General features: G+C 46.0%; 1 protein-coding gene across 1 annotated transcript in view; it reads left to right on the forward strand.

Annotated features, from left to right (window-relative positions):
- LOC140724017 (zinc-binding protein A33-like) overlaps positions 1–26,122 on the forward strand; it is a 239,956-nt gene that overhangs the window by 196,807 nt on the left and 17,027 nt on the right. The gene's annotated exons all lie outside the window — the stretch shown is intronic.

Here is a 26,122-nt window from a genome sequence, read left to right on the forward strand (position 1 = left end):
TTTTACTCCCAAAGTTACACTTGTTGAAGCTTCCCACTTCCCAAGTGCACATTTGCCAGAAAACAGCCTGTCCTAATCCACACTTGACAGATTACTTCAGATTCCATTAAAATTGACCTTTCTCCAACTTAGAATCTCACCCCGCACACCAGACCTAACTTTATGCGTATTTACCGTGAAACAAATGACCTTGTGGTCACTAGATGCAAAGTGTTCTCTACACAAACTTTTGCCACTGCCCTCTCTCATTCTCTAATCGCAGATCAAGTATCGCACTCTCTCCAGTTGCAGTTATTTCCATCTTCATAACAAAATTGAATCTAACTCAGTTCCTCCATGGCCTGCCAAATGTCAGTCAAAGAACTATTTCGGAATGCCACCGAATAATTGGTCTCTGGATATGTCCATCTATTCCCATTCACGCACAGTGACCTCACAGTCTGACGATTCTGGCCACAAACCCATCAAATGCGTCATCTAAGTCACTGAGAGAGAGGTTAAAAAGAAATGGTCCCAGCACAGTCACTTCTGGAAAACCACGAGTAACTGGAAGTCCACCAGAAAGGTTTTACTTTGTTCCCAGTCTCTGTGATAGACAGCAGCTGACAGATGTGTGTAAGAGAACATTGTGGGACCTGCACAGAAGGGACGATTTGCACCTGAACTGCAAGGGAACTAATATCCCACTATAACACCAACCTTATGTTTCTTGCGATCTGCGATCTCTCTGCAAATTAGTTCCTCTAAATCCGTCGGGGTGTTGAGTTCTCTGTAATACAGCCCCATGAACGAGGTCATAGCTTTTTTTTATTCATCGGTTCCACGCAAAACGCATCATTAGACGATGTTTCCAGTCTGACCTGACTGAATTGCCATGGACTCCAATCTTGCTAGGAATTTCCAAATACACCATATCTACTGCATCTCTTTTGTCTATGAGCTTGTAATTACCTCAGAAATTGTAGTAGGTCTTTATCAGGCTGGATTTTCCTTTCAGGAACCCATGCTGCCTTTGGCCTATCTCGTCATGTGCCTCCAGGTACTCCATGATCTTATCCCTAACAATCGTTCCCAACAAGTTTCTAAACACTGGTGTCAGGCTAACGGGTCTATAGTTTCATTTATGCCGCCTCCCACCCTTCTTAAATAGCGGAGTAACATTTGCAATTTTCCAGTCATCCGGAACTTCTCCAGAATCGAACGATTCTGGAAAGATCATTATTAACGCCTCCGCAATCTCTCAGCTGCTTGGTTCAGATCCCGAGCGGGACAAGGTGCCGGACATGAGGCTGCTTAACAAACAGGGAAGATTCCAGCATTGTCTGACTAGCAGAATGCAAAGTGTCTGAAGTAAGGGAGCCTTTTCTCGTTTGGCTGCCGTGATTGGTGTTGTACCACAGACGTCTGTGTTGGGACCGATCGCTGTTACATTATATGTCAGTGAATTGGATGATGTAATGATGGCTTTGTCGCAGAGCTTGCAGGCGGTATGAAGGTAGGTGAAGGGGCAGGTAGCTTTGTCACAGGGTTTGTGGACGATATGAAGATAGATGAAGGGTCAGGTAGGTTTGTCGCAGGGTTTGCGGACGATAGGAAGGTCGGTGAAGGGGCAGGTAGCTTTGTCGCCATGTTTGCGGACGATATGAAGGTCGGTGAAGGGGCTGCTAGCTTTGTCGCAAGGTTTGCGGACGATATGAAGGTCGGTGAAGGGTCAGGTAGCTTTGAGGAAGCAGAGAGGCAGCAAAGGGACTCAGCCACCTGAGGAAAAAGAGGAAAGATATGGCAGATGGAATACAGTGCCAGGTCGTGTATGGTGATGCACTTTAAAAGAGAGCCCAATGATCCAAAAATCTGAAGCTCTCCCGTCTGCACCAGCTCCATCGCCACACGTTAAACTGTATAATCTTCATACTTCTGATTTCACTGGTACTGTGGCACGGGTAGCAATCCTAAGAACACAGCCCTGTAAATCCCGCCATTTAACTTTGCGCACATCTCCCTGAACTCACTTTGAAGAATATTGACCCTCTTCCTTCCCATGCCATTGGTACCTATATGGACCACAGCATCCAGCTGCTCAGCCTTAACAAGACCATAAGATTCTGGAGCAGAATCGGGAAATTTGACCCAAGAAATACGCGTTTTCATCGTGGCTGTTCCACTTTCCCTTTCAGCCCCCATCTCCTGCCCTCTCACCGTCGCCCTTCCTGCCCTGACTAAACAAGAATTTATCAACCTCTGCCTTAAATACACCGAATGACGTCTCTGGCAAAGAATAGCACAGATTGACAACCGTGGCTGACAAGAGAAGTCGAAGCCAGCATCAGAGAGGGAATAAAATACAACAAAAATAATTCCAGCAGTAGCTGACTAGCAGGTGACGAAGAATGGGAAGAGAGGGGCCTTTTCCGGCTGGCTGCCAGTGAGAAGTGTTGTTCGACAGACGACTGTGTTGTGATAATTCTTTCACGTTATATGTCAATGATTTGGATGATCTAATTGATGGCATTCTTGCAACGTTTGCAGACAATACGGTGATGGGTGGAGCGACAGATAGTTTTAAGGACGGAGCGAGGCTGCAGAAAGACTGACAGATGAGGAAAATGGACAAAGAAGTGGCAGATGGAACGCAGTGCCAGGAAGTGTATGGTCATTCACACTTGCAGAGGAAATGAAAGGGTTGAGTACTTTCTAAGTGGAGAGAAAATGCAAAACACGGACAAGCACAGAGAACTGGGACTCGTTGTGCAGGATTCCCTCAAGGTTATTTCAGAGTTCGAGTGTGTAATGAGGATAGAAAAGGCGATATTAGCATTTATTTGAAGGTAGCTACAATGCAAGAGCAAGGATGTAATGTAGCGGCTTTATAAAGTGCTGGTGTGGCCTCAAACGGAGTATTGTGAAACGTTTTAGGCCGCTTATCTTCAGAAGAATGTGCTGAAACTGGAGAGGGTTCAACGAGGTTCACGAACATGATTCCAGGTTCGATGGCTTTCGGTCTGCATTCACTGAGATTCAGAAGAATGAGGGGTGACCCGATTGAAACCTATCGAATGGTGAAAACCTCTGACAGAGTTGTTGTGGCGAGGATCATACCTCTGCTGGGAGAGTGTAAGACTAGAGGACAGTCTCAGAATGGAGGGGCATTCATTTAGAATCAGAGCAAGAGGAATGCCTTTAGGTAGAGAATGGCGAATCTGTGGAATTCGTTGTCACAAGCAGCAGTGGGTGCTGTCCTTACGTTTATTTAAGGGAGAGGTTGACAGATTCTCGACCGCTCAGGGCATGAAGGGATATGGAGAGAAGGATGGAGATGGGGGCCGGTGGCGAACAGTAAATGGATCAGCCATGATGAAATGGCAGGCAGACGCGATTGGACAAATGGCCTAATTGTGCTCCTGTATCTTATAGTTTAATGGGCTCAATCAGGGCAGATCAATTTCCAATTAGTGACAAGGCATCGCATCGACCCTTGTGGAAGTCTAGTACGGAAACTGCAGGGGCCTTAGCCTGTCTCCAGGAGAATTTAAAATGTCTTTGGACACCTGTGAGGTGCTGTAGATTAGCTTCCATTGTTCAAGAAAGGCTCTGACGATGAGCCAGGGAAGTTTAGGCGGAAGAGCCTGACACCAGCGGATTCAAAGGGTTTTGTCGCACCGAAGCTAAGGCTTTTCCCCCTCAGGTTGGGTGAGGCTTGAATAAGAGGTCATAAGTTCGGGGTAATAGGAAAAGGGTTTAAGGGTAAAATGTGAAGGAACGTCTTTACTCAGAGGACAGTATGAGTGTGGAATGAGACGCCAGTGGAAGTGGTGAAATGAGGTTCCATTGAGACACTTGGACAGGTACATGGACGGTTGGGATGGTCCTGGTGCCGGCCGAAAGGGCCGTTGGGAAACAGACTATCACACTCTGGAGGAGACGATGGGTATGTTGATGTGTGAGGAGTTGGATAACTCTACATCCAATCCCTGAATCTTCTCCAGAAACGTGTCTACCACTAACGTGAGCCAATATTTATCCATCCCCCTTCTTAAATAACAGAAGTAGATTGATCAGCGCTTTTCTGAGAACTTACTCGTGTTACAGAGAGCACAAATATATTGGTCAAGTCACTAGTGATGTCATTTCCTGACTCAATAATCTGCAGTATATCCTACCAGAATCTGAGTAAATAATCCAATTTACTGCCCGATAAGAGACTAAACACTACCTCCTTTGTGGTCCTGTACTGAGACAAATTTAAAAGGCATTGTGATTATGTACAGAATAGGAAAGGTTTAGTCAAAGACTCCTGCAACAGGGAAAATAACCTTTCAGCACCTGTGCCCATGTGACTATTCAAGCTAACTCATGCCCAGAGGAAATGGCTCACACGCAGGCAGATGGGACAATTTTGGTGGGCACCAGTGCAGTCTGGAAGGGCCACTCTCAATGCTGAAACTGGAGGGTTTCATCCGAAACTTCGACAGTATTCCTCTCAGGAGATTGTGCCTGACCTGGTATGTTTCTTAAACTGTTGCATTCTATACAAAGTATATTTTGTGCAAGAGGTCTGCAGAGGAGATTCACCAGGAGTGTGGAGGATCGTAGTTCATAACTCCCAGAGTGCCTGCTGCCGGCTGGAGGCGCAATTTTCTCTGCATCGGTGGAGGCTGAGGGAGGTCTGGCAAACATCGCCGGGACAGACACTCGGAGGTGTGGACGGAGAGCCACCCCGTCCCTGTAGATGCCGCGGCCGACGACCACCGACAGCAGTATCGCTGAACTCCGCCATAGCGATAGAGCAGACGAGGAGGGTCTGAGTCTGGGGCAGATTTCCACCAGGCCTATCGTAGTTCAGACCCTTCACTGTCCCCTGCTGTCACTGGCAGAGGAACCTGTCGGTCAAATGAGATGATTAGTTAATGTGAATTTCAGTCATGGAGAGAGGTGGGAATGTGAAAACAGCAACTATGTTGCCTCAGGAAAATAGAGGCGGATCAGTTCAACAGGTTAAGGTACAGTTGGGTGTGTCTTACGCAGAGACCTTTCAAAAAGTTAAACCTGACTCTGACTGCTAAACTTAATGAAGTGTTCCGAGTCAGAGAATAGACTAGGGGCTCAGTGGATATATGTCCGCATCACAGTTCTCTCAGTAAAGATGCTGTACTGGTGGATACAATGGAGTTTGTGATGTTTATAATGGATGTGGTGAATTGTACTGATCAGACATCTCGTCCTACTGGCAAAAACGTAGAATGATTGTGAAAACTGCAGAAAGGTATCTCGGTGTAACCGGTGTTATGTTGGAAGCTGTAAATGAAGATTTGATGTGTGGAGTATCTGCATCCTGGTCTATCCCAGCCTGAATTTCCATCGTCAACAGATTAAGAAGTCTGTTTCTCATTTGTCAGAATCCCCCGATGGTTTGAGTATTCATGAAAAGAGATTATTTTCACAGTTAAGCTTTTCTGTGCAGGATTATATTGTCGTTTGGCGTGATTGGTCATTTGATAGAGAGGTAGTGCTGACAGTTTTATAAGGAAGGAAGCAGGGTGTAGAGTTGCGATTGTGAATGAACCGTATGTGGGATTTGCTGTAGAAATATTTGATTCAGCAGGTAGTTGTATAAAACTGATTATGGTTTACAATGCTTGTGGAAAACTTTCTACTGAGTTGTGAGAAAGTATATTTTGTTCTCGCTCACGAAGAGTTGTCTGCTTCTGAGATGTTAACGCAGTTCACAGAGGGTTTGTTTGCGGAATGATGGTAATGCTTTGATTAAAGAACAGCTTTTCAACTTGTGTGTCTGAATGGCTACGAGATATAATATTCACAGTAGTTCTGGAACCGCTGCAGAATGTTGACGAAGATGTGTATTTTTACAATTAAAGTTTATGTCACGATAATCAGCAAACTGCGATGGAAGTGATTCCCATTGCAAACAGAATTAATAGGAGAAAGGCTGTATCACTGTGGACTGAGGAGTGTGCAGAGGCGATTCGGGAGTGGGACAAGGCATTTAGGAAAGTGAAGAAGTATCAGTGTTCCAGTAACCCTATTAAGTATAAAAGGGCAGAAGCCGTGGTGAGGAAAGTGGTGAAGATTGCGAAAAGGATTTTCTGGGGACATACTGTGACAATATTACAGGGAATTGGTATGTCAGACGTCACCAGGACAGGATGATACATGTTATTGTTTGGTCAGGTAAATGGGGATGCAGGCATATTTCGGGGTTTGCCAGTGAATCTAGTGGAGCGGACGGGTTTGGCGGAGCATCCAGCTTTGCGGATGTGCTCAGCTTTAGGGGTATGTCAGCGATTGTGTGAGTGCACAAGGATTTCGTGGTGTCGGATGCTTTGGGGTGGACACTGATTTGAAGGTTCAATGTGGATTTTCTGGAAAGCACAGATTTGTGGATGCAGACTGATTTGCACAAAGTTGGGTGTGTTGGCGGATTTGGGGGTGAACACTAACCTGGGTGAGCCGGGGCATCTGGAGGGGTGTCGGATTTCAAAGTTTTCCCGTTTATCCATCCTTTAATAAAAGTGCAATGTCAACTTTGACCTTTGATCTTCCTATGTTTGAAATGGAGACAACCTTTTTTGTGAACTGTTTGAAATGATTCTTGCTCTGGCACAATCTAATGTGCATGTGGGGGTGCCTCCTGATTTGGAGCTGCGACAAATCTCAAAGTTATTTCATTTGTACATACACTACTAATAAATGCAATTTGAATTATGCTCTCTGTTCTTGTCTTTTTTATTGTTCAGGCAGCCATTTTGTGAAGGGTTGGAACTGTGCAGTTTGGGGAGACAGATGAGAAGGGACTAAACCAAGGGGATAAAGTGAATTGGAGATTGACACGTGTATAGTCCGGCAGGGTCAGGCAGAGACAGTGGGTCTACCCACACACAGACACACAAAGGTTTTTTTTGAGCCAGCTGGATTCGAACTCTGGAACCTTCGCTCCGAAGTCCGGCGCTGATCCCACGACAACACCAGCCGGCGTAGTGTTCGTGATTCAATACAATTTCACAAGCTACAATGGTGTAATTTACTTCAATATTTTGTGTCTGATAAATGGTTACTTTGAAGTGCATATTTACACAGGAAGCACATTTAATTGATAAGATAACTCGGACGGTTCAGTCACCTGCGTTGGGACAAATTAGCTCCCAATGGTCTTCATATTAATTGAACAGTTTAATCGCCATCCGTCACCGCGGGAATTTCAAGTGTCTGATGTAATCGATTTGTAAATAATTTAAAATCTTTATTTTTAAATCTGTTGAAATCTGTCCCTGTGGAGTCACTGAATTGTATTAAAAACCCGAGGCATGTGCTGCCTCAGCATTTCATTCCGAGAGATCGCGTATAACACAGGGGGGCCAAATCACTGGACAGAGAAAATGTCTGCATTGTTGGATATGTACATGAATGTGGATAAAATATTGTACGTGTTCATTGCCGTTGTTGGAGTTCCCGGTGAGTGAGCAGAGGGATTCATGTTTGGAATTTCTGATTGTTACCGGAGTGAACCTATTCATGATCATTTTACAATCTTCCAACTTGATGATCATTGCACAAATATCCGTCAGAGATATCGATCCTGTCAATTAGACTTTCCGATTTTTCATATTCAATGACAAAGGGAACTAAACCTCCATCTCTCCTCTAACTCACGGGATCGACTCAAACGCTGTTCTTGCCTTTAATGACACCTTGTCCAGATTTGTCCCAGTACTGAGGACAGGTAGCTCTCCGAGAAGGTGTGACTGGGGGGTGGGGGGGGGATTCATTGTCAGGTTCACTGTTTCTGAGTTATTGATCAAAGAGAGCCCCTGGTGCTGTGTTTCGCGTCTCCCTGTGGAGTATGTCACAATCGTATCCCGCTGCCTTTTGTTCAATAGTTTGGTCTGATCACCCGATCCGGTGTCCAGGGATCTGCTCACATGTGTTATCGAATTGATCTGCGGTGAAGAATTAATCCGTTAACTGAGCCACTCAGTCTCTGTTTGCTAATACTGCTTCCAGTGTTTTCAGTGTGTTTCTCCCCTCTGTATCTCATCTTGGAAACATCAGATGCTGATTTTCCAGAGTCCTGGTCAGTCACGGTTAAGTCAGTGAAACCGGCCCCATCAGCGACTGGAATCCGGATCAGCAGCGATCGTTGTTGCTCATTCAGCTCGTTTATATCGCCGACGATTGCCCGCACATTGCTTTATCTCCACACTGAAGAAAACAGTCCAGAGATAGTGTGATCCCATTAGCAGCCGTTCACATCTTGAGCTGTAACTCGATCCGGTGTTAATTTCCGGATTATGAGAATGTGCCAAGTAATGCCCAGCGTCTGTTTCTCTCCCTCTCTCTCTCTCCAGTGAATGTAGTGGCGATTGTGATCCTGTCCCGGGGAAAGTGCGGCCTCTCTACCTGCACCACTCGCTACCTGGTGGCCATGGCAGCGGAGGATCTACTGACCGTTGTCACAGCAGCAATTTTGACTGAAATCAGATTCTATTACTTCCCGTGGAGTTTTCTGGACATCACCCCTGTGTGCAGTGTTATCGATGTACTGAGCTTCACAGCCACACACTGTTCTGTCTGGTTCACCGTCACTTTCACCTTTGACCGGTTTGTCGCCATTTGCTGCCAGAAACTGCAAACAAAATATTGCACCGGGAAAACTGCGGCTGTGGTTCTAACAACAACCGGCGTACTGTTCTGTCTACAAAATGTTCCCCGATACTTCACATGGGAACCCCGGATGATCATCGACAATGTACCGTGGCTCTGTATTACCAAGGACAATTATTTCACTGACCCCTGGTGGGTGGGATATGACTGGCTCGATACGGTTTTAACCCCGTTCCTCCCTTTCGCTGGGATCCTGCTGCTCAACGCTCTGACAGTCAGACACATTTTAGTGGCCAGTCGGGTCCGTAAGGGGCTGAAGGGTCAGAGCAAGGGGGAGAACCGCAGTGACCCGGAGATGGAGAGCAGGAGGAGGTCTGTGGTTTTACTCTTCACCCTCTCCGGCAGTTTCATCCTCTTGTGGATGACATACGTTGTAAATTTCATATATTATCAGCTCTCAGGGAAAGGATTCGAATTCAATGATTCTGAATCGATCTTTCACGACGTCGGGGTTTTGCTGAGTAATTTCAGCTGCTGCACGAACACATTTATTTACACGGTGACCCAGTCGAAATTCAGGGAGCAGGTGATCAGCGCGGTGAAATATCCGGTCACCTCGGTGCTTCAGTTCATTAATAAAGCCGCGACCTGAGCACAAGCCAAAGGCGGCTGCAGTGAGGGTTCCAGCTCCTCACTTTCACCCCCTTGTCACCCAGGGGTTATTCCCGGCAGGTTGTCGCATCGACCGGCAGCTCTGGAACGTTAGGATAGTATGTGTTTTGTGAGGGGCAAGGCACCGTCCTGGAGACTCAGTACCGCATTGGACCTGCCAGATGACGGTCAAAGACCTGCACCGAAACGCTGTCCAGCCATTGGTCTGTGCGTATGTCCATCTATTCCCTTTGCGGCCAATCAACCTTACAGACCACAAAACGGCGGGGATCTAGTCGATTACTGGCTGCCTAATCCAATGTCAATCACACGACTCTCCCCCTTCCCCTTGAATGATTTGCTAATGTAACGAAATGGGGCGGGTTTTGGATAAAAGGCGCTTGACAGATCAAATTAAAGTCGCATTCCCGCCACTAACTGGACTGGAGTGTGGTGCAGAGAATTAGAAAAAAAAAACTTTCACTGCTTCTTTTTTGAATAAAATTCTTTCCTTTTTTGTTTTACTCCGTTTCCTCATTAAGCTAACAGTTGCGCATTCTGCAGTGGTGTTTCCTTTATGCTCATTATCCCAACAGTCTTGCTATAATTCTCAATCCCACCAACCCCTTAGCTTCTGATTTGCCGGGTGGAAGGTCTTTATCCACCGCTGGAATTGTATCAGCTTTTGTAACTCAACCTCTCCGTGCAGGTTGAGACCCATAAGAAGACCCATAAAACTCATAAGAAGTGGGCCAATGAGTTTCCAACAGTAAATCTGACCGACCGCTAGAATAAATTGTTTTAAGAATCAGCAAAACCGAAAAGGCATGTGAATAAATTAGAGCTTTACACGGACAAATTTCCTCCACCCAGTGTAAGCCTAAAATGATGGCAACAAATTCTTCTCTATGTACTGATATAATGGTTAGTAAGTTGTTTCTTTGTCGTTACCTGTAATTAAGGCACAGAAACAGCCAGATGAACATCTCAGTTGTTATCTTTTGATTCTTCTGCAACATTTAATATATCATAATAGTTTTCCGAAATATACTGATGAACCAACAGACTCTCGGACATTGCAGAATTCTTAGACTTATTAAGCTCTGTGACTTAAAATCAGCTAGTCAGAGAGAGAACAAGACGGGGTTTCAGAGAACGTGACATTGGGGAACATTGCGTAATCCCACACATCTTCCCAGCGCGATAAGATCCCAGCCACCTAAACTTGAAAACACTCTTCGCGTGATGTTGCCAACCGTCCTCGAACACAACTTCAACAGGATGGTAATTTATTTGTCCTGTCTAATGAATCCAGTTTGTTAATATCAACAGCAATCTCCGCAATTATACTTGGCTCATTTCAACCAGTAAAGCTGAAACAGGGGACCACCTTATTGCGTCAGAACACTTCCGAACACTTTAAATTGAAGATGACGCTGATCTACAAGTCACACAGCCATAATCAGGAACAGATCCAATTACACAAATGAACATGGTCCACACTGATATTCATATAGCTCCCCAGAATACCCATATAGAAAACTGAGAATATTTAATGTTATTATTTTCTGATATGACGCTTCCATGCCAGCTGATTATCCATCCACATGCCTGGAAATCTTACCGCTGTCACGTCTTGAAGAGTTTGACCATATCATTTCAAATCAACTGCATGCCTATTGATCACATTTATAAAACACAGAACTTGTTCATGAGCGACGGAAAGCTTAAATTCTCATATATTTGCCGACTGTTCAAAATTATTAGCTGCTAATTGGATCCAATATACAGTATAATTGCAACTTATGCCTCTAAGCCATAGAGCTCCATCATCTGCACATAGTGATTTACACACCTCAGTGCCTGTCTCAGGCAGAATATCATTAATCATAACATTAGATAATAAAGGGTTACAAATACGGCGTTGTGGGTTCCCACCCGTACCAGCACCAACCGTCCAAATATAAAACTCAGACAAAGTCTCGCAGTCTCCTGCTCAATCCTCATTTCCATAAAGCCATAAGACATGGAAGCTGAGTCATCGAGTCTGCTCCACCATTCACTCATGGTTGATCCTTTCTTTCCGTCCTCCTCAACCCCAGCTACCGGCCTTCTCCCCTGAACCTTTGATGCCATGTCCAATCAAGAAACTATCAATGTCTCCCTTAAATGCACCCAACGCCGTGGGCTCTGCAGCTGCATGTGGCAAGAAATTCCACAAATTCACCACCCTTTGTCTGAAAGATTCCCCGCATCTCTGTTTTGAAAAGCCGCCCCTCTCTCCTGAGGCTATGCCCTCTTATCCTAAACTCTTCCACCATGGGAACCATCCTTTCCATAATTCAATCCAAAGTCCTTCCGGACTCCGCCTCCCACTACGGACATGTAAGACTCAGATGCTTATTGTCCGTCTTTAATCTCTCCCTTTTCGGATTTAAACTTCGAAATTTTAACTCTATTCAGTCAAATTTGTATCACAATATTTACAATTATGGCTATTCGAAGAGCACCAGACGAAATCCCAACCCCTCTAATGGAAAATCTAAAAAAAAGCTGACGAGTTCTCGGAAGAAGCCCCTTGGGTCAAGAGATTGGAATCTCGAATCACCGGTATCTGCACTGAAGTAACTGAACTAAAAGAGAAATTTGAAGAAAAAATTGATTCTCTGAGCCTCGATCTTAAAGAAGTTAATCGAAATGCGGCTGACCTTTCTTCTCGCTTGGAAAAGGCTCAACAACGAATCGTGGGTTTGGAAGCTCGATCGCGTCGGAATAATATTCGAATTGTTGGATTAAAAGAGAAGTCAGAATCTGCCGACACAGTGGATTATTTTGATAAAATGTTTCAGTCTTTATTTCCGGAGGTTTGTTCGCAACCCCCGGAGCTTGAATCGGCTCACAGAACCGGTGCTTTAAAATCTTTGGATGAAGGTATAAACAGGCATGTTGTTGTGCGTTTTCTCCGTCTTAGAGACAAGGACCGCATCATTAAACTTGCAAGAAAACAAAGATTATTTCAATTTCAAGGTTCAGAAGTTCGTTTTTTTCCAAGATTTTCCACGTGAAATTTTTATTGAATTTGTCTCTTCTATGAAATTAGCTTTTTTAAAAAAGCTCTTTCCATTATTACAATAGCCAGCCAAATTAAGGCTTTTTGTTAAAAATTCTGGAGTTCGTATTTTTGATGATCCAGCCGAAGAATTGCGTTTTATTAACTCCCTTTGTCTGACGAGTCCGATGGCGAATCTGAAGTTTGAATACTTTATAATAATTTGACTGTCTCGTGGTGTAAAGCGATGAAATTGGAAGATTTGATGGTTATAGAAAGTTTTTCCCTTGAAATGTATTCTTAGCTTCGAAAAAGACTGGATCGAATGGTTTTAACCTTCGAAGACATAGCGGAAGAACTGTTGAAAAACTCTAGATAATTCTGAAACATCTAGTTTTTTTTCTCTGCAGCATTTAAATGAACCAACTTTTTTTTTGTTCTGTATGCTTTTTTAAAGTTTTTTTGTTAAGTAATTGCTTGGATTTCTTTATCTTTTAAAGAAAGACTGGATATTTCAAAGATGGTGATTGTTTTTCCTTTTGTGCAAATATTTCAACCACGACGAGTCTGAAACCTGAAGTTTGAATGATTTATTTGAATGAAGCTTGAGTGTCTCGCGGTTTAAAGACTGATAAGACTGGAAGATCTGGTGTCACAGAAAGTTTTTAGCTTAAAATTAATTTTTATTTCTGAAAACGACTGGTTTGGACGGTTTAAACCTCTGAAGATATAGTGGGAGAACTGTTGATAGGCTGTAGTTAAGTTTGTACTATATAGAACTGTTTTTTCTTTTTGCAGCATTTAAATGAATTAATTGTTTGTTTTTATTCCGTATGCTTTATTGAAGATCTTTTAAGTAATTATTTGGTTTTTCTTGTGTTTTAAAGATAGATTGGATACTTTAAAGATAGTGATTGTTTTTCTTTTGTGCAAATATTTCAAGAATTGTTTTGGATGTGTTTTTCTTCCCTTATCTAATACTATGAAGGTTACTTTCAAATTGAAGGTCGTTTTGTTTTATAGGAAAAACACTATCCTTTCAAGTTAACAAACTGAGATATATGTCCACTGTAATGAGATTTATTTCCGGTAGAGGGAGACAGAGATTACTCTCTTTATATTCATGTCGGCGGAGCTATACAGCATCGATGCTTTTGCTGGGGCTTGCGTCGATAGATATCGACTTTTTTTCTGGGCTTTGTAATTTGGTTGTTTTTTTTTCTTTTTTTACCCACATTATGGAATCCCGGATTATTGTTATTGTTGTTCATCTCCGCCATTTTCGATCTCTTTATCCTGAAAATATTTTAATTAAAATCATCTCTATGAATCAAACGGGCTTTATTAAAGGCCGTTTCCCCCTTCCCCCACCACCACTCTGCAATCCACTCTCTCTCAGATCCCATCGTCAGCTCCCGGGCCCTCTTCCTCTCACCCTAACCCTTCCCTCTCCACTGACACTACCAGTGTCACTCACCCCTCTGATCCCGTCTCTCATTCTTTACCTTCAACTCTCTGAGGCAGAGTGCTCTGTCCTCAGTAGGGGCCTCAGCTTTGTCCCTCTTGCGAGTTCTGCGTTCGCCATGATGCTGAACTCATCTTCCGCCGGCTCCGTCTCCGAGCTTATTTCTTTGGCAAGGACTCTCCTACCCCCACCGATGACCCCTTCTCCCGTCTTCAACCCTCCTCCTCTTCAAGGACACCCCGCTCTGGTCTTCTGCCTGCACTGGATCTCTTTATTGTTAATTGCCGACGGGACATCAACCGTTTCGACTGCACCACACCCTGTTCCAATTCCAACCTAACTCCTTCCGAACGCTCTGCTCTCCGCTCCCTCCGGACCAGTCCCAACCTCACTATAAGACCCTCTGATAAGAGGGGAGCTGTTGTTGTCTGGCGGACTGACCTCTACCTGGCCGAGGTCCAGCGACAACTCTCTGATACCTCCTCTTATTTACCCCTTGATCATGACCCCACTAAGGAGCACCAGGCCACTGTCTCCTATACCATCAGCAACCTTATCAGCCCTGGGGATCTCCCATCCACTGCCACCAACCTCATAGTTCCCACACCCCGCACTTCCCGTTTCTACCTCCTACCCAAGATCCACAAACCTGCCTGTGCAGGTAGACCTATTGTCTCAGCTTGCCCCTGCCACACCGAACTAATTTCTGCATACCTTAACACTGTCTTATCCCCCCTCGTTCAATCTCTTCCCACCTATGTTCGTGACACTTCTCACGCTTTGAATTTTTTTCAATGATTTTAAGTTCCCTGGCCCCCACCGCCTTATTTTCACCATGGACGTCCAGTCCCTATATACCTCCATCCCCCAACAGGACGGTCTCAAAGCTCTTCGCTTCTTTTTGGAATCCAGACCTAACCAATTCCCCTCTGAAACCACTCTCCTCCGTCCAGCGGAATTAGTTCTTACTCTCAATAATTTCTCCTTTGGTTCCTCCCAGTTCCTCCAAACCAAGGGTGTAGCCATGACCACCCTCATGGGTCCCAGTTATGTCTGCCTATATGTTGGCTTTGTGGAAGAGCCCATGTTCCAAGTATATACGGGTATCCGTCCCCCTCTTTTCCTTCGCTACATCGACGACTGCATTGGCGCTGCCTCCTGCACGCATGCTGAGCTCGTTGACTTCATTAACTTTGCCTCCAACTTTCACCCTGCCCTCAAATTTACCTGGTCCATTTCCGAAACCTCCCTACCCTTTCTTGCTCTTTCTGTCTCCATCTCTGGAGACGGCCTATCTATGATATCTACTATAAGCCTACAGACTCTCACAGCTACCTGGACTATTCCTCTTCCCACCCTGTCTCTCGCAAAAATGCTATCCCCGTCTCATAATTTCTCCGTCTCCGCCGCATCTGCTTATCATTCCAGGACGAAGGAGATGTCTTCCTTTTTTAAACAAAGGGGCTTCCCTTCTTCCACCATCACCTCTGCTCTCAAACGCATCTCTCCCATTTCCCGTACATCTGCCGCCACCCCACTCGGGATAGGGTTCCCCTTGTACTCACCTACCACCCCACCAGCCTCCAGATCCAACGTATAATTCTCCGTAACTTCGCCACCTCCAACGGGATCCCACTACCAAGCACATCTTTCCCTCCCCCCCCCCTTTCTGCTTTCCGCAGGGTTCGCTCCCTACGCGACTCCCTTGTCTACTCGTCCCCCCCGCCCCCCATCCCTTCCCACCGATCTCCCTCCTGGCACTTATCCTTGTAAGCGGAAAAAGTGCATCACCTGCCCTTACACTTCCTCCCTCACCACCATTCAGGGCCCCAGACAGTCCTTCCAGGTGAGGCGACACTTCACCTGTGAGTCGGCTGGTGTGGTATACTGCGTCCGGTGCTCCCGGTGTGGCTTTTTATATATTGGTGAGACCCGACGCAGACTGGGAGATCGTTTCGCTGAACACCTACGCTCGGTCCGCCTGAGAAAGCAGGATCTCACAGTGGCCACACATTTTAATTCCACGTCCCATTCCCATTCCGATATGTCTATCCATGGCCTCCTCTACTATCAAGATGAATCCACACTCAGGTTGAAGGAACAACACCTTATATACCGGCTGAGTAGCCTCCAACCTGATGGCATGAACATTGACTTCTCTGACTTCCGTTAATGCCCCTACTCCCCTTCTAACCTCATCCCTGATATATTTAGTTTTTTTTTCTCTCTCTCTGTCCATCACTCTGCCTGTTCTCCATCTCCCTCTGGTACTCCCCTCCCTCTTTCTTTCTCCCAAGGCCTCCCGTCGCATGATCCTTTCCCTTCTCTACCTCTGTATCCCTTTTGCCAATCACCTGTCTGGCTCTCAGCTTCCCCCCACCCCCTTCGGTCTTCTCCTATCATTTCGCATTTTCCCCTCCCCTCCTACTTTCAAATCTCTTACTATCTTCCATTTCAGTTAGTCCTGACGAGTGGTCTCGGCCTGAAACGTCGACAGTGCTTCTCCTTATAGATGCTGCCTGACCTGCTGCGTTCCACCAGCATTTTGTGTGTGTTGATTAATTTTCTAGCATCTGCAGATTTTCTCGTGTTTGCATACTATTGGGTTTCGCTTTGCAGGAAGTAAACCCTGTCAGAGCTGCTGTACATCCGATGTCGCCTCCATTCTCGTTCGAAATAGTCTCTTCTCGCTTTAAGTAGCCCTGCGCAAGTCATACCCGGTTTGCTGGTACAGAGCTGTGTCGGCGGATTTGAATGCCACAGATTTAGGCTTCAGCAGACGATATACCTCATGGTGCATCCACAGCTTTTGGTTTGGGAATGTACAGCAATTCTTTGCTCTTTGCACGTTGAACTTTGTTTTTCCGATTGTTTCATGCGGAGGAAGATATTTTGTTAACTGTTTGAAACTTTCACCCTGCCCTCAAATTTACCTGGTCCATTTCCGAAACCTCCCTACCCTTTCTTGCTCTTTCTGTCTCCATCTCTGGAGACGGCCTATCTATACTTTTAATACTTTTTATTACTATGCATTGCCGTCACAAAACAACAAATTTCACCACATATGCCGGTGATATTAAACCTGATTCTGATACACAAACACACACAGCTGGGCTCAGACATAGAACACTCCCACATTCCTCCCTTTGTGACACCCTGCTTGCTCCGTGGCCCCCGGTATCCAGCTCAAACTGTTGCAACACCTGCCCTTTAAATTCATGGCTGAGGCTGTGTTGTGTCTGCTCACTGTTTGAGTACGAAATTAAATGAAGAGCATTGAATGGGAAGGAAGGTTTGAATAGAAGAATAAAGATCTCCTCTGAAGGTATATGGGGTCCTGGTGAGAGCGTACATGGAACACTGTGCACAGGTCTGATCTCCCTCCCAGAGTCAGCCTGTGGGATGAAGGGAATGAAGAGAAGGTTTCAGAGATTGATTTTGGGGTTGCGGTAGTGTCCTCAGACAGATTACACTGACTGGCCCTGTCTCAAAATTAGAGCGATAACAAGTGGACTGACTGAGACAGACACAGTCTCACAAGGTATTGAAAGGGTGGGTCAGGAATGACGTTTTTCCTCACTGGGTGTTGAATCAGGGGTCACAGACTCAGAATCAGATGTCAGCTCACAGAACTTAGAAGAAGAGTGCGGCGAATCTTTGGATTTTTTCCATAAGTTTTCTAAATTCAAAAGGCATATTAGAGGGCTGAGCGAAGATGGGAACGTTGCAGGAAAGTGGCGCTGAGGTCAAACATCAGCCATGATCGGAGTGAAAGGCGGAACATGCGCAAGGGGCCGAATGGCCACGCCTACTCCGGTTTCCTATTTTCGAAAGCACGAATTTACCTTTGCGCCTTGTTCTCCCTTGGCCTTCAGCCTGTCGGATTGCACAGGGGAGCGGTGAGAGCACCGGAGATCCATCGGCAGCCGCTGCGGGTCAGACCTGCGGAGACAGGTCTGGGAGGAAAGTCCCGACAACAGGCCCCGATTCTCGGCGGGGAAAGACCGGGCACCCTCCGTGTAGCTGGTGTTACAACCTTTACCCGAAATTTAACTCCACATTTCCGGCCTCTCCCCTGGTCCACACGCTCTCAGTTCCAAACCTCGGACCGCTCCGAACATTCAGCATCCCGCCCACTGACACCCCTCAGCCAATGGAGCAAGACTTTCCCAGCGGTGCCGTTGATTGGCTGTGACGGTGTCTGAAGACGGGCTGCTGCTGGGAGCTGGAGATGTCAGTCACAGTTTGTTCACCGAATCACAGCAAGTTCCCCGAGGCTCAAAGTTCAAAGTAAATTTTATTGTCAGAGTACAGATAACTCACCACATACAACCCCGAGAAGCATTTTGCTGCGGCGATGGGGAGAAAATCTGCAGGATAATAACTATGACTGGATCAGTGAAAGACCAGCCAGAGTGCAGACGACAACAAACTGGGCAAATGCAAACATAAATAAATAGCAACAAATAACAGGAACATGAAATAACCGCAGCGGCAGCCGACGGATCTCCGGAGCTCTCACCGCTCCCCTGTGCATTCTGACAGGTTGAAGACCAGGGTAGAACAAGTCGAAAAGGTAAACACCTGGATTAGAAAAAAAGAAACAGGCTATTCGGCCCCTTGCGCCTATTCTGCCCTTCACTCGGAACATAACACTATAAGACCATAAGACATAGGGGCAGAATTAGGCCATCTGGCCCATCGAGTCTGCTGCGCCATTCAATCACAGCTGACCCTTTTTTTCCCTCCTCAATCCCAGTTCCTGGCCTTCTCCCCGAAACCTTTTAATGTCATATCCAGTCAAGAACCTATCAACCTCTGCCTTAAATACACCCGACGAGGTAGCCTCTACAGCTGCATGTGGCAACAAATTCCACAAATTCATTTCGCTTTGTCTGAAGACATTTCTCCGATTCTCGGTTTTGAAAGGGCGCCCCTCTATCCTGAGGCTGTGCGTCTTGTCCGAGACTCTCACACCATGGGTAACATCTTTTCCACATCTAACTCTTCTACCTGTTAACATTCAAAAGGTTTCAATAAGATTCCCCTCACCATTTTGAATTCAAATGAGTACAGACCCAGAGCCATCAAATGTCCCTTTCATACCTGGAATAATCCTTGTGAAATTCATCTGAACCCGCTCCATGTCTGACCTTTGACCTCAACACCACTTTCCCGCAATGTCCCATCAGCGCTGAGCCCCAGAATATGTCTATTAAATTTAGAAACCCTGTGGAGGAAATTCCAAAGATTCGCTGCACTGGTGAGGAAATTTCTCCTCATCTCAGTCCTGCTGAGGTGAACCGTGATATTCAGTCTGTGAACCCTGGTTCCACAGCCCAGCCCGGGGAAACATCATTCCTACCCCGACCCTGTCAATATCCTGTGAGATTGAGCCTGTCCCTTTTACTTCTCTAATTCTGAGACAGGCCCAATGAGATCAGTCTCATTCAAACTACCTCCGATTTCACTCATCTTGATACGATGATTGGCTGTGGGAGCATCTCAACGGACGGTAAGTGAGTGTAGTCATCCTGTGTTGTTCCCGAGCCTGATGGTTGAGAACAAAAGCTGCAGGAAAAAAGCATGAAGGAGGTGTGGGATGGGATGAAGATCATCACCGGATGTGGTGCAAAGCGGGGGGCAAACATAAGTGGAGATGTGGAGAAAGCGAACCAGCTGAACAACTTCTTCAATAGGTTCGACAGCACAATCTCACCCTCACTGCAGAACTCCACACCAGGCTTACTTCCCTCACAGGAAAATATCCACTCACAGGAGACCTGGCCCACGCCCAGGTTTACGGCTGCACAGGTGGAAGGTCAACTGAGGAAGATCTGTACCAGCAAGGCGGCTGGACCGGATGGAGTTTCCCCACGATTACTGAGGGCCTGTGCGACTGAACTGGGAGAACCACTACAGCGCATCTTCAACATGAGTCTAGATCAGAGAAGAGTACCCAGACAGTGGAAAACATCTTGTATTGTCCCGGTACCGAAGAAACCACAACCAAAGGAGTTGAATGACTTCAGACCTGTTGACTTGACGTCGCACGTGATGAAGACCATGGAGCGGCTGATAATACAGAATCTGAGGCCACAAACCAGGCACGCCCGGGATCCGCTTCAGTTTGCGTATAAGGAGAAGGTGGGAGTGGAGGATGCTATCACGTATTTGCTGCACAAATCACTCTCTCACCTAGATGGGGTCAGTTGTGCTGTGAGGATTACATTCCTTGACTTCTCTAGTGCCTTTAACACCATCCAGCCCAAGATCTTAAAGCACAAACTAACGGAGATGGGAGTAGACTCTCACATGGTGGATTGGATAGTGGACTACTTGACAGATAGACCTCAGTATGTGCGATTGGGAGACTGTAGGTCTGACACAGTGGTCAGCAGCACAGGAGCGCCACAGGGAACCGTACTCTCTCCGGTCCTGTTCACCCTGTACACATCTGACTTCCAATATAACTCGGAGTCCTGCCATGTGCAGAAGTTCGCTGATGACACGGCCATAGTGGGGTGTGTCAGGAATGGACAGGAGGAGGAGTATAGGAAACTGATACAGGACTTTGTGATATGGTGCAACTCAAACTACCTGCGTCTCAATGTCACCAAGACCAAGGAGATGGTGGTGGACTTTAGGAGATCTAGGCCTCATATGGAGCCAGTGATCATTAATGGAGAATGTGTGGAGCAGGTTAAGACCTACAAGTATCTGGGAGTACAGTTGGACGAGAAGCTAGACTGGACTGCCAACACAGATGCCTTGTGCAGGAAGGCACAGAGTCGACTGTACTTCCTTAGAAGGTTGGCGTCATTCAATGTCTGCAGTGAGATGCTGAAGATGTTCTATAGGTCAGTTGTTGAGAGCGCCCTCTTCTTTGTGGTGGCGTGTTGGGGAGGAAGCATTAAGAAGAAGGACGCCTCACGTCTTAATAAGCTGATAAGGAAGGCGGGCTCTGTCGTGGGCAAAGTACTGGAGAGTTTAACATCGGTAGCTGAGCGAAGGGCGCTGAGTAGGCTACGGTCAATTATGGAAAACCCTGAACATCCTCTACATAGCACCATCCAGAGACAGAGAAGCAGTTTCAGCGACAGGTTACTGTCGATGCAATGCTCCTCAGACAGGATGAAGAGGTCAATACTCCCCAATGCCATTAGGCTTTACAATTCAACTGCCAGGACTTAAGAACTTTTTTTAAAGCTATTATTAATGCTTTTTGAGTTAGTGATTTAGATGCATATCATATTATTACTGAGTTAAGTATTGTATGTAATGAGTTTTTGCTACAACAAGTGTATGGGACATTGGAAAAAATGTTGAATTTCCCCATGGGGATGAATAAAGTATCTATCTATCTATCTATCTATCTATCTCTCTATCTATCTAGTAACTGTTCCTGAACCTGGTGTTGCGAGTCCTGAGGCTCTTGTACCTTCTCCCTGATTGCAGCAGCGAGAAAAGAGCCTGGCCTGGGTGGTGAGCATCTCTGATGATGGATGCTGCAATACTCCGACAGCGTTTCATGTAGATGTGCTCAGTGGTTGGGAGGATCCACCCGGGATGTACCGGGCCGAAACCAATACCTTGTGTCGGTTCATCAGGAAGGCGATGAACTACTTTGATGATCGGGAGACATTCTGGGGATATGGGGGAGAGGGTCCCTCCCAGTCTGATCCTTGCTGCATGCCCGGAGATCACTCCCACAGCGCGCTGCCCCGAGATTACTGCAGTGGAGACGAGACGGTCACTCGCCTCTTTGCGGACTGTGGGCTGGTGAAGATCTGTGGAGAAAGATGCAAGGGCCTGTGCCACAGCAGCTGCGTGACAGAAGGCTCACTGATCCTCGGGTAAAGACATTGCATGATTTATCCCTGTGAATATTTCATGGCAAATAATGTTTATGTTAAAAAAAACATCAACGTCTGGGCTCTGTCCAGAATTGTGGAAACTGGCCTTTCACTGGAGCTGGGACAGACATGGGTAAAGTCAGAGTTTCTTCAGGACTTCACCGACCAAAATAATCCTTTCCACCCTGTGACGTGGAATGTCCGGTCCTGTACTTTCTCCTGCAACCACAGCATCCGTCTTGTCACAGCACAATATTCTCTCGACATCCCCACTTTCATGGCATGAACTAATTTAATAGTTGTTTTAAATAGTTACTTAACCACTGTTTTATACCCCAGTCTGACTCTGTACACCGCGAGAAAAAAATTAAAACCCGAGTTGCTGGAGGAACTCAACGGGTCATGCAACATCTGAGGGAAATGGCAATCGAGATTTCAGTTTGAGACAGTCCAGCTGAAGGATCTCGACCTGAAAGTCGATTTTACATTTCTCTCCACAGATGCTGCCTGAACCGCTCAGTCCCTCGAGTTCCTTACTCGATATTCCAGCATCTGCAGTCACTTGTGCCTCTCTTTTCAGAACTTGTCCCTTTCCGTCCTGCCTCGGACTGAACCAGGCTCTTCTCTCCGGCTTCATTTCTGTTCTGCTTCTTCTTTAGTCAATCACTCCTATGGAGCACAGGCCGCCAACAGCAGCTCGTCAGAGTCCCCTGTCCAGGGCGAAGGGTACTGGCCCTGTGGCTTCTCCTTTCACTACACGACTTCAATCGTCTTCCAGGGGAAGGTCTGTCCGATCTCATGGATGAGGCCTTTCAGTTTGAGTTCTGTGCACTGCCACTTTTCGGGATGAGGTTGCAAACCGAGGCCCAACTCCTCTTCTTTCGCAGCCGGGCGTAGGCAGTCCATGGCCGAGTTTTCATTTATGTTCTGATCTGTTTAATCTATTGCTGATCCCACCCTGCGATGGAGATTACCACTATTACTTCCCACTGAACACATCCAGCAGCAGAATGTTCATTCCCTGAGACTGTTCCGACATGCTTAATCTGTGTTGTGTCTGTGTTGTTTGATTCCACGAGTCTGCAGCGCGCGTAGTGGACAGTCGCGGTACTGCAGGGGATCAGCAGCTCCCGGAAGTGAAAGCATTCTGAATCAGGAAGTGCTGGAAGTTAACATGGCTTCGAAAGGACAGGTCGAGAGTTGGACCGAGGAGACAATTTGTCCCGTCTGCCTGGATTTCTTCACCGATCCGGTTATATTGGAGTGCGGACACAACTTCTGTCGCTCTTGTATCACACGGTGTTGGGAAAGGGGGGAGAGAAACTCCTGCCCAGAATGTAGAGCTGTGTTTGCTGACCGCACCCTCAAGGTCAATCGGGCCTTAGCAAATCTGGCCGAAAAAGCTCGAAATCTAAACCTGAATCCGAAAGGGAAGGAAAGTAAACGTCACTGCGAGGAACATGAGGAAGAACTGAAGCTGTTTTGTGAAACGGACAAGACACTAATCTGTCTGATCTGTAGAGACGCGCAGGAACACAGAGAGCACCGCTTCAAGCCGATTAAAGAAGCTGTTAAAATCTGCAAGGTAAAACTAACCCTGAATCGATACTCACTCCATCCTCAACACCGCACGAGCCTCCATAACCAACATATCGTTCTTCGCAACATATCGTTCCCCATCCCCAAAGGGATTCCACCACCAAGCACATCTTTCCGTCCAACAACCCCCCTCCACTCCCTCCACACAAGTCTCCAGGCTCTGTAGGGATCGCTGTCTACATAACTCCCTTATCCACCAGATCCTCTCCACTGATCTCCCTCCTGTCACTGATGCCTGCGAGCGGGACAACAGCTACATCTGATTCCTACACCTCCTCCCTCGTCATCACGCAGGACCCCATCAGTTGCATTCCTCCCGTTTCTAACATGATCGATTGTCCTTTCGTATCAGATTCCTTCTTCTCCAGCCCTTTACCTCTTCCACCTGTCCCCTCTCAGCTCCTCACTTCATCACCCTCCCCCACGTTCCCCCTCACGTTGTCTCACCCGTCACCTGTCAGCTGGTTCTCGTCCCCAACCTTTTTATTCTGGCTTCTGTCCCATTCCTTCCCAGTCATAATGAAGGGTCTCATCCCGGAACACCGACTGTTTATTTCCCCTGAATAGATGCTGCCTGACTCACTGAGTTCCTCCGACATTTTGTGTGATAATCGGGTTTGATCACCTGTTTATTTTGATGCATCTTTGTTTCTATTTCCTTCACTCTCTGACTTCCAGGATCAGCTAAAATCTTCCTTAGACTCTCTCACAAAAAAGAAATCAGACTTCCAGGAAAAGGAGCAGCAACAGAAAGAGAAGATATCCGGAGTTCGGGTGAGGCTTCCTGAGCGGAATTTGTGATATTACTGTCGAGTTTTGCTCCATTTAATGCAGAATAGCCGAGTGTCGCAGCTCCAGTGACCTAGGTTCGATCCTGACCTCTGCTGCTGTCTGTGTGGAGTTTGCATGCTCTCCCTGTGGCCATGACAGTTTCAGACACTTTCCAAGGACAGGCTGGATGAATGGTTAATTAAAGTTAACCCTGTGAGGGTGGGGAAGGGTGTATGTGAATCAGGTGGGAGTTAATGGGTCAATGGGGAGAATAGGTTTCAGGAAAACGTGAGGGAATGGGGTTGATGGGAATGTCTCAGAAGTAGTATGGACCCAAATGGACCGAATGGTCACCATAATGTCATAAGGAAATACAACACAGCAATACTGCAAACTAATCTTCACCTTTCATTTGACAGAAACAGTCACAGAGTCTTCAATCCCACATCACATCCCAGTTTGATGAACTGCGCCAGATTATCACTGAGAAAGAGCAGAGCTTACTCAGGGATCTCAGGGAAGAAGAGAAGAGGATTCTCAACCCAATGGAGAAAAATCTTCTTAAGATTCAAGAGAATATAAGGATTATTCAGGAGGAAATCTCAGAGTTAAAGGAACAGATAGATCAAAAAGACGGTGTGATATTTCTCAAGGTGAGGGATTACATTTCAATTTGTTTCTTTAAAATTGAACTAAATGAACAGTGGTATATTTGAAATAAGCACAGCACAGCGGCCAATTCTACCAAATCAATTGCCGCTGCTGGTGTCCTCACACAGAGTGTTAGACAGATCGGAGACAGATATTCGATTCTTTATCAGCAACATACAATATTTAAGCAATGAAATTTTAGCATAATTCATCGTAAATTGAACTGCAATGAATCGGTCAACAAAAGATACAGCATCTGCCAGTCGCAGGCTCAAAACAGCTCAGAGCAAAGTACAAATATGTAACTTATTCTCTTCACTTTCACCAGGTCCCCACTCACGTGACTGATTATCGTAATAACCACATAACACAGAATACAATGCAGACAGAAAACAGACGTGTTGCTCCTGCACACAGCATTTACAAATGGCAGTAAACTGTTTCTCACCAGACAATTGATGCAATTATTCAGGGCTGTTGTTTCCCCAAAACTGGACTTCCACAACTTCTGTACATCCCAGGACAGAATGCAATCTTTTCTGAAATGATTTACTCTGATTATAACACAGAGCTGCTGATTGTGTCCTCAATTACCACATTAAATATCCTCTAAAACTCCCATTAACACCCAGTTCCAGTCACAGGCTGTGAGTGTGTCTGGTGCGGTGGGTGTGAGGATCTCTCTGTCAATCAGTGAGAACAAAGAATGTGACCCACACATTAGACTTATCCTCCATATCCCGTTTCCATCAGATTACGGAAACGTTCACTGTCTCTACTTTTTCGGATAAGTTTTACATGGGATTGTGTCCCATTCTCCGTCATGAGCAGGCCATTTGGTCCATTTTCTATCAATTTCCCCTCTGCACAAGCCTCCTGCCACCTACTCACCACAACCAGCAACAGTGCCCTGAACTCCCTGGTCCCTCACGTGTTTATCCAGCCTCCCCATTAAAGTCAATCTCTGCTGATCCACTTCAACCACTCCTGTGGCAGCGAGTTCCACATCCTCTTCACTAAATTTCTTGTGGGATTTATTAAAAACCACTTGGCATTTTATCTTTGACTGAAGGTCTCCCCATAAATAGAAACATAGAAACAAAGAAAACCTACAGCACAATACAGTCTCTTTGGCCCACAATGCTGTGCCGAACATCTACTGACTTTAGAAATTACCTCGAGTTAACCATAGCTCTCTATTTTTCTAAGCTCCATGTACCTGTGTAGGAGTCTTGTGAAAGACCCTATCGCATCCGCCTCCACCTTCGTTGCCGGCAGCTCATTCCACCCATTCCAAAACACTTACCCGACATCTCCTCCATACTACTTCCAAGCACCTGTGTCCTCGCGTGTGAGCCATAATGAGGTACTTTTTCCACCTTTGCGCAATCAAATCCATCACTAATCTTAAATTGTTCCATTTTATCATTCTGACATCTTAGCCAGATGGTAATGCACAGCCTG

The sequence above is a fragment of the Hemitrygon akajei genome, unplaced genomic scaffold, assembly GCF_048418815.1.
Source record: "Hemitrygon akajei unplaced genomic scaffold, sHemAka1.3 Scf000152, whole genome shotgun sequence".
NCBI lineage: Eukaryota > Metazoa > Chordata > Chondrichthyes > Myliobatiformes > Dasyatidae > Hemitrygon > Hemitrygon akajei.